Below are 7,046 nucleotides of genomic sequence, written 5' to 3'. Positions count from 1 at the left end.
TTCTACATTTCACGTCTCACCTTAAAATGCATTCTATCTTCTTTCTAAAGTTCTGCCTCTGGTCTTATTTTTTGCAACATAAAAGTGTGTTCACTTTTATGTCACAACTTTATAAAACTGTCTCTCTTTCTTCTTTTTGGTACTGACTATCTGAATGTAAGAGGTACCACATAAAGGATTATTATTATCTGTGTTCCTGTAAAATCACAGTTAACAGTGATAACACCAGGGCCCGAATGAACGTCCAGCCATTAGCGATGAAAACGGTCCGTTTGTACTAATGTTGATGTTGAAACAAAAAGAATGGATTAGCGGTCTGCATGAGCCAGGTTAACGCCCCAACAAAGCATTACATTTAATGGAGGTAGACCCCACCATTACAGGTGCTAACAGCAGGATTACCACACCTGTTGGGCTGTTTAAAGGATGGAGGACATCGTGCTTATGTGTTACCGTTTAAGATGAAATATGCGAAGACAAGGGATTATTTCACATGAATGAATCAGAACATAATTCTTAGGTAACCTACCAGCAATACTGTGAAGTGAATCCTCCCCAAACAACTCCGTTAACAAGTCCTCATCCTTCAATGGGGGGACAGGTGGTCCTCCACCTGGACCATGTTGGTGGCCGTGCTTGTTGCACAAAGCTGTTTTCATGTTGCTTATTTTATTTTGTAGGTCTTCTACTGTGCGATCAGAAACACCACACACATTTACCCGGTTCAAGATCTGAAGCCAAACTTTCCCTTTCTCCTTGTTTGTTATCTTTGATGATTGACTTGCTGATAACAGTTGTTTGTTCATTCTGTATTCTTCTAATAAAATGTCAGTTTTTCTTGATGTTCTCTCAGTCACAGTGGTACCGCTCGCCATGTTTATCGTTGTTTATGCGTAGTAGGCATGTACAATTGGAATTTGTTGGATAGGGGTTTTCCAGGAGGTTCCCTGGACATATGATGTTTTGCGCCAGCTTCACTTTCATGGTGCAATTAGTTAATTGGCCAATTATTTGCAGTTGTTCCATAACGGTACGTTAAGACTAATGGTCCCGTTTATATTATGGCTGGATGTGCATACCGGCCCTGGACATTACAAACATCTACATAATAGGCACTCAATCAAGAACCTTCAAAGAGCAGCAGCGATGAGATGTGTCATCATGAATGCATGTGGGTTATTCATCTCCCTTTCTACTTGTGTCTTTCTGCCATGTTTTCACCATTCTCTTGTTTCAATCCAAACATCCTGTATTGCCTCTTAACCGTGTGCACAAGTGAACAAATTACTGTATGTATTAGTTTCATATATCTATGTCATAAAGTTATTTCTTATTATTAGTTTGGATGTAAACTTTCTGTACTCATCAACAGTAAAGGGATCAAAACAAATCAAAGGTGCACACAACAAAAACTGTTCGCAAATAATTTATACTTTTGTTTTTTTTTTACCTCAATCATCTGTATCATAACATAAAGTTATTTTATTATGAATACTGGCATGATGTGTGATGAATGTGTTGCTTTTTTTAAGCAGCTGTTAAGCCCTGTTCACTCCAGGATTTCAGGTTTACGACACTCTCAAAGTTTGAAACCTGCACAAACTTTTCATGATGTGTTCAACATCAGTAAACTCTGACTAATACATTTGTGCTGACTGAAAGCAAACTGCAGTGACGGTGCTGATACTTCATGAAATGGGGAAGGAGAGAGAACACTAAACAACTGATTTCAGACCACCTTATGATAGAAAGGAAGAAAAGACATGAGAAGAAGGACCCCAGTTTGGGACTTTTTGGTGAAAATGAACCAGCGTTTATGAAGAAATGGTTTCTAATAATAATAATAATTATTATTTAAAGGCGCCTTTCTCAGCACTCAAGATCACCAAACAGGGCTTGGTTTTAAAAAGAACAATGTAAAAATTACAAGGTATGATGCAGTGTGAATAATAAATATAAATAAATAAAATGAACAGAATAAGATGAAGTGAAGAGGTTTAATCAGTGTGAATGACAGATTGAAAAGATATGTTTTGAGATATGACTTGAAAATGGAAAGAGAGTTGATGTCACGGATGTCTGGTGAGGGAGTTCCAGAGGCGGGGGGCAGACCAGCTGAAGGCTCTCACCCGCATGGTGGTTAAGCGGGCGGGTGGTGTAGTGATGTGAATGGAAGAAGAAGACCTGAGAGTGCGGCTGGGTGTGTTGATGTGGAGAAGTTCAGAGAGGTATGAAGGAGCGAGTATATGGAGGGCCTTAAAGGTGAGGTTTCTGGTGTTCAAGGAAATGTTTGGATGCTGCATGGCCAAAGTCTGGTTCCAGTCCAGTTCCAGTAGTCATTGTGTAGGCGGAGCTAAAGGAATAATCAATGACATAAATAAGAAACAATTTAAATAATGAACAGTTTTTACTAATCCCTGCTCAGTCCTGGATGCTGGCTGTGGGTATGCTGTATAAAAGTAATATCACACTTGAGATCAAGCTCTGAACACCAGCATATTGATCTGCAGCCTGCAGCCAACATGACTGACTCAGCCTCAGTGTGATGTTACCGACATTACAGCTAACATCACATGTGAGATACTGCTTAATGTTCTCTTTTATTGAAATATATACAAACGGATTTGCTCTCCTATCATATTATATCAGAAACACTTCAAGTCAGAGGTTTGGAAACACCTTCTCATTCAAGGGTTTGTGTTTATTGTAATGATTGTAAACACTGTAGATTAATACTGAATACATCAAAACTATGAAAGAACATATATGGAATTATTGAATGAACAACAAAGTGTTAAACAAAGCAGAATCCGTTTTATATTTTAGATTCTGTAAAGTAGCCCCCTTTTTCCTTCATGACAGCTTTGCACACTCTTGGTATTCTCTCAGTCTGCTTCATGAAGTGGTCTCCTGGAATGGTTTCTAATTAACATGAGCCTTGTCAAGAGTTCATTTGTAGAATGACTTGCCTTCTTAATGTGTTTGAGACCATCAGTTGTGTTGTTCAGAGGTAGGGTTAGTACACAATAGTCCTATTTGACTACTGTTGTAATCCAGATTATGGCAAAACCAGATTATTTCATAGTTTTGATGTCTTCATTATTAATCTACAATGTTGAATGAGATGGTATGTCCAAACTTTTGACTGGTAGTGTATAGGAATATGTTATCATATAAGGATTTTTTTTTTGACTGGCAGCTGCTGCAGGGTCAGGTCATCCATACATAACGGAAGTATGAAGTCATGTCTGTCAACAGTCTCTGATGTCTCTGAGTCAAAGCAGCCTATAGATCAGTGATCTCAGGCGTTGCCCCATTCTTGTCTCTGCCGCTGTATTTATTTCACACTTCATTAACCTCATTGTATCACAACCCCCTCGGATAGTTTTTGTGCGGCTGTTTGTTTCAACGTGTACGCGTGCAGCCATGTGTTGATGTGTGTAAATGGATGTTATATTTTACTGATGGTTTGTGTTCACTAAAATGTCTCACTGAGGCTCGCCTCAAGACAAACAGGCCATTCAGAGAAGAAAAGGCGGCTTTGTCAGACACAAGCATTGGGATTGTTTGACACAGCGAGTCTCTGTTAGTGTGTGTGTGTGTGTGTGTGTGTGTGTGTGTGTGTGTGTGTGTGTGTGTGTGTGTGTGTTTGTTGTGCATGTGTATGAGAAGGAGATTATGTGTGTCTCTTTGAGATAGAGAGTGTATGTCTCCGAGGAAGGAATTGTGTCGGTGTATGAGGGATTGTTCCCCACACTGAGTGCTGAGCCTTTATGTGTGACTCTTATTTTGTGCGTCTGTGAGGAACACTGACTGAGAGAGGGAAGCATCTCTTGGTGTTTGTGTATTTATGTCTGCATTTCAGTCTGATGAAAACAAACAGAGATTGTTGTGTTGTTTTTCTCATGCAAGTCAAAATGGAAGCGTAGCGGCTCAACCACACGGCACAGCTACACACGGCTACTTATGGTGAGTGACACTGATGTGTTTTTATTCCTTTTTTTGTTTTACCCGAGAAAGAATGGGACATAATGTGAGCATGACTTTAAGAAACATGCAGTTGGTTAGGTTTGCTGCAAAAAACTACAAAGATGGTGGAAGACTCTTAATTGCCATGGGTGTAATCCAAAGTCAGGCTGTAATTTACAGCTTATGTGAAAAATGTTGTACTGATATTTGTGGATCACTTCTGATGACCTTGGTGATCCTCGTACCCCTCCACTCATCAGGGAGCTTTCGGGCTGATATTTACTTTTAATTTGGACTCTTATTGGATGAGATGCAATGAGAATTGGTGGTCAGTTTTATTTTCAGTGATAAAAGGAGTTGTGTTACTTCTCTCTAACCAAACAAGTGTTTGTTTGACTAAAGATATCGTGATATAAAATCAAAGTTTGAGTTTTTGGAGCCAAACTAATAAAATATCTGAAATATAATATTGATGATACTAAAATGCTGGAGGGAATACAGAGCTACCTCTGCACATTGAGATATACATCTAAGTACAATTTTAATGAAAGCTATGCTGCCTGTACAACAATAAATAAAACAGACCTACAGAGGTCTTCCTCTAACTTCTTACAGCATGCTTAATGTGACAGGAAGTGTTTATGGTTTATTTGAAGCACCTTGCATCACCATAAGAGGCTGGTACCAATCAATCAATCAATCAATCAATCAATCAATCAATCAATCAATCAATCAATCAATCAATCAATCAATCAATCAATCAATCAATCAATCAATCTTTATTTATATAGCGCGAAATCCCAACAAATGTTCTCCTCAGACTCTTTCCAAACAGAGCCGTTCTAGACCGTACTCTATGTTCTATTATTAACAAAGACCCCAACATCAAGACAGGATAAGACCCAGTCCCATCTATCCATGCAGGACCAGACTCATGTTAGACACACATCTGCTGAGACCGTGTTGGAGAGAGGGATAGAAGGACATGAAGAGAGAGAGAGAGAGAGAGAGAGAGAGAGAGAGAGAGAGAGAGAGAGAGAGAGAGAGAGAGAGAGAGAGAGAGAGAGAGAGAGAGAGAGAGAGAGAGAGAGAGAGAGAGAGAGAGAGGAGAGAGAGAGAGAGAGAGAGAGAGAGAGAGAGAGGAGAGAGAGAGAGAGAGAGAGAGAGAGAGCCCATGGGACGCACCATCCCATGGGGTTTGATTTTGGGTGGAGGTTTTGTGAGCGTGCCTCATCGTGTGAGGACATTGAGATATGCTGTATAGGTGACACCATCGTTCATTAATGCATATAAAATATGTAATATATGGTTGATATGTATGTGATGAATATAATATGTAATGAATATGGTGTGTGATTAATGTATATATGGTGAGTGTAATGTGTTGTGAATATATATAATGTACTGTATGAATTTATGTGCTTTGGCAATAACATCTTGTTGTTCATGCCAATAAAGCAAATTTGAATTGAAAAATTGAGAGAGAGAGAGAGAGAGAGAGAGAGAGAGAGAGAGAGAGAGAGAGAGAGAGAGAGAGAGAGATGATAGCTGCAGGCTGGATTCAAAGTCGGACCACACCCACATGGGCGTGCAACTTAACCATTGGGCTAACTCTACGCCCTCATTGGAGCATTCTGATTGTTTATTAAGTATACAGAAATGCAAAAATAGAAAAATAGTGATATTAAGTAGCAACTTAAGAACCTTCAAAACCACAAGTTAGGGACCAAACATTAATGTTTGTTTGATCATTCAGCATGAAACTGACCCGTAACAAGATTCTCTGAGATGATACTAAAGACAAACAATTCTGTATTTTTCTAATATTAATGCTGTAGGTGGCTAAAGTTGAATGAAATGTGAAATGATGGTGAGGCAGTAAAGAATGATCAACTTTTCTCTGAAATGACACAAGGATCCCAACATGAACTGTCTTTAAGGGCTTAAAATTCTAGAACGGTTATGAATCAATCAATCAATCTTTATTCACAACAAACGCTACAAACATAGCAGGTCTAGAACATACTCTATGTTATATTGTTTACAACATCAAGACAGGATAAGACTCAATCTTATCTCATCTTAATCCACCATGAGCAGAGCACTTTGCAGTATTTAGCTATAGTTGCAGCGGCGAGGACAAACTTCCTTTAACAGGCAGAAACCTCCAGCAGGACCAGACTCATGTTAGACACACATCTGCTGAGACCATGTTGGAGAGAGGGATAGAGGAGAATAAGAGTCCAGTTTGAGTCTGGAACGTCCACAGCAGGAGGACATCTATACGGCAGCTTAGAGGAACCTATGAGACTATGGAGCTCAGGGACTCCAGAAAGGTCTATGGTTAGTAACTTTAATGGGACAAGGAGAGTTAAAGTAAGGGGGGGTTAGAGGGAAGGGGGTGAGATAGGATCCCAGTGTGTCAGTTCCCCCCGACAGTCTAAGCCTATAACTAAGCAGCATAACTAAGAGCTGGTCCAAGCCCGATCCAGCTCTAACTATAAGTTTTATCAAAAAGGAAAGTTTGAAGCCTGCTCTTAAAAGTAGAGAGGGTGTCTGCCTCCCGGACCCTGACTTGTAGATGATTCCAAAGCGGAGGGGCCTGATAACTGAAGGCTCTACCTCCCATATTGCCTTGTATATAAAAACCCTCAAATTTATTTATGTATTTATTGTTTTAAATATACACTACAAGTCAAAAGTCTGGACACGCCTTCTCATTTAATGTTTTTTATTTATTTAACTATTTTCAACATTGTAGATTAATACTGAAGACATCAAAACTATAAAATAATCTGGTTTTACCATAATCTGGATTACAACAGTAGTCAAATAGTGCTATCCATTGTGTACTAACCCTACCTCTGAACAACACAACTGATGGTCTCAAACACATTAAGAAGGCAAGTCATTTTACAAATGAACTCTTGACAAGGCTCATGTTCATTAGAAACCATTCCAGGAGACCACTTCATGAAGCAGACTGAGAGAATACCAAGAGTGTGCAAAGCTGTCATGAAGGAAAAAGGGGGCTACTTTAAAGAATCTAAAATATAAAACAGATTCTGCTTTTTTTA

The sequence above is a fragment of the Notolabrus celidotus genome, chromosome 8, assembly GCF_009762535.1.
Source record: "Notolabrus celidotus isolate fNotCel1 chromosome 8, fNotCel1.pri, whole genome shotgun sequence".
In the NCBI taxonomy this organism is placed as follows: domain Eukaryota; kingdom Metazoa; phylum Chordata; class Actinopteri; order Labriformes; family Labridae; genus Notolabrus; species Notolabrus celidotus.
This window is presented reverse-complemented; position numbering follows the sequence as displayed.